The following is a 3,214-nucleotide window of genomic DNA, read 5'->3' on the forward strand; positions in this document are numbered from 1 at the left end:
AATAAAAATATATACATGCAATAATTACAAAGATATATAGAATACAAATATCCATCCGGCCTCGCCCGATATCGGGCTTTGACCTGGGTAAACATATAAACATAGCACATGCAAGAGACACAGAGAAAACTAGCATACTAACAACATAATGTAAACATGGTTTGACCTTGGTGCCATCGACTCACTAAATCTGGTAAGAAAACTTTCCTTGAATACTGGAAAGTAGATAAACAGTCCCCGGTTCTGAATTTCAACCCAACTTAATCCCCTAAACATAAAAGATTTCCTTAAGTAACCCTTCATAGTCATAATCCGTTGAGGGTCAACTTTGGTCAAAGTCAAAATCAAAGTCAATTCAAACTCAACGCTTCGAGTTGACTCAACTCATCGAGTTTCCCTTTAACTCGCTGAGTTTCCATGAATCACAGAATCAATATCACAATCCAACTCAATGAGTTTTCCTCCAACTCGCCGAGTTCTTCCTTTTTAACAGAATCGAGACTTTTCAACAACTCATCGAGTTCTTTTGTGAACTAGTCGAGTTCTTCAGTCCGATAATCCTTCTTAATACATTAAGCCATTATTCTTTAGATCTACACCCTACACTCCAAATCTAGACTGGAAATGCCTCTAGAAGAGTAAAGTTTCCAACTTTACCTATTAATACCTTTTCTAAAGATATTTAGCTCAAATCCTAACCCAAAAAGGCCAAAGTCTTAATCCAAAACCACCAAAACTACAAGATAGACCATAAGGTCATAGATCTAGACTCAATGGGCAAAAAGATCACATAAAGTTCCAACTTTCTCTACATGCATGGCCATTAGAAGCTCCAAAAGCCCAAAATGATGGTCTGAACATTGCATGGGACTCCCATGGCCATAAAGTTGGCACCTTTATGCCATGAAAACCCCAAGGCCCTAGATCTGAAGTGTTAACCCATTTGGGACGTCCAACTCCTAAGGACCATGATTTTTGGAAAAAACCAAACAAAATAACCATAAAAGAATATATAAACAACTACAAGGCAAGGTTCAAGCTTTATACCAGAAAAGTGTCGTGGGTAAGGTGATGATTCTAGATCTATAAGCTCATTTTTGTGTCTTCAAGCTTTACCTTCTTCTAATGGCTTCAACACACACCAAAAACACCCAAAATGTGTCACAATCCCTCAAAGTAGCTTTAGGGTTTCGAGATTTAGGGTTAGGATAGTGGAGATTGGAAATGAGGCCAAAACCTTGGGGTTAAGGTGTTTAAATAAGGTACAAAACTCTGGAATTAGGGTTTCATTTAACCCAGCCAACTTGCCGAGTTGATACCTCCTAACTCGTCAAGTTGGTCACCAAAACGCGTGGTCCAAAACATATCTACTCAATGAGTTTGGGGACTCCAAATCGTTGAGTTTTTATACAAAAATAAATAATTATAAGTTAAATACATACCAGGAACCAGGTGTTACAGACACACAACACTTAATGAAACGTGAGATCTTGTACCGTTACCAAAGGTAGCAAGATCAATAGGAGGGAAATGGGTCTTTAAAAGGGAAGAAGGACTGCTTGGAGTTGAATAGGTGAGATTTAAGGAAAGTTTGGTAGCAAAGGGGTTCTCACAAAACAATTCAGGTTCTATCGGTGTAATATCCGTAAAATGGGCCTATAAATTTGTGCATTTTTATTGATTTTTTTAAATAAAATCAAATGAATATAATTAATTAATTCATATTTATAAAATTAAATAATTAAAGGATAATAAATAAAATATTTTAGAAGTGTGATGAAAGAAATAAACTAGAGGTTTAAAAGTGTCAAATTGAAAATAATAATGACTAAGGACCAAATTTGTCAACTTATAAAAGTTAAAATTTGACTCTTGATGACAAAATGAAACTTGAAAGTCAAAATTTATATGGGGAAGTATTATTTATAAAATATAAAGTTACTAGTTACTTTCCAAGTCAAAATAGTGGTTTAAGTGTGAGCTTTTAAAGTTAAGGGACTAAATTTGACAAATCGGTCAAACATAAAGGATGGATATAAAAATAATATGATCTTAGTTCCTGTATATTTAGTAAATAAGAGGAAAAAGTTTTATTAATGAAAATTCATTTAAAAGGACTAGTCAACTGATACCCATTTAGGTGAAATTAAACTTCAGGGTCCAAAGAGTAACATAAGGAGGTATATAAACTAGAAGGCTTCCAACATAGACGAGAGAAAAACAATTTAGAGAGAAAGAACACTATCATGAATACTTTTCAAGCTATCCTGGAAACTTTAACTAAATTAAGGAACACTGTCATGAATGATTTTCAAGCTATCTTGGCAACTTTAACTAACTTAAGGAGAAACAAGAACTTGAAGGCTAATAGACATTTAAGAGCGTTGTATAAATGATATATTGAAACCGATTTGGTATGTTTGATTATTTAAAGAAAACTTTTCAGGGTTAATCATTTTATGATTCCCTTTGGTGCCTTTACACCAGAAGTTTTTCATCGAGCTCTTCTAAGGCATTGGTTTTATATTAAGGCATTGTTTTTATATTTTTGGTAAATATTTTATGTTCCCTATAAATTTCATTAGGTTAGATTTCCATAAAATCTTTTTCAAGATTAGTTTTTTTTTTGTATGTTCATATCATAATCAATATACACAAAACCTTTATCAGATTACTTGCATATTATCGTGATTGAAACCTGATTGTTCTTCATCTTCCGCATTCGTCATCTAAGATTTATTCTCAACAAGTGGTATCAGAGCGGGTTCTTGTAGATACGAATGATTATTTCATGAATCGATCTTGTTTATGGTGATATTTTATCATGAATCTCACCTTGTTCTTCAAGTTTTAAATATTATCAGATCTACTTTCTCTCCCTTCAAGTTTTCTTTCTTGTTGAAGATTTAATGGCGAATTGGAGGGTATTAAAACCCACGAAAAAACTTTGATTAAAGGTTATAGATCCAAAGTTTCTTCTTAAAGAAGGATATCTATTATGGGATGTTCATGGTCAATATATGTTGAAGAATGTCATTGAGATGTATAATATCTATGTTGATGAGAACATTGGTGAACTCACACGAATTTCTTGTGGTGGATCTGAAATTAATCGTTTGGATAAAGATAAAGATTTGTTAAAGCAATTTTTTATTACCAGAGAATATTTACTTCTGAAAAAATACAACATAATTTAGAGAAAGAAAGAAAAGAA

The sequence above is a fragment of the Lactuca saligna genome, chromosome 7 (genome assembly GCF_052625555.1).
Source record: "Lactuca saligna cultivar CGN05327 chromosome 7, ASM5262555v1, whole genome shotgun sequence".
Classification (NCBI taxonomy): Eukaryota; Viridiplantae; Streptophyta; class Magnoliopsida; order Asterales; family Asteraceae; genus Lactuca; species Lactuca saligna.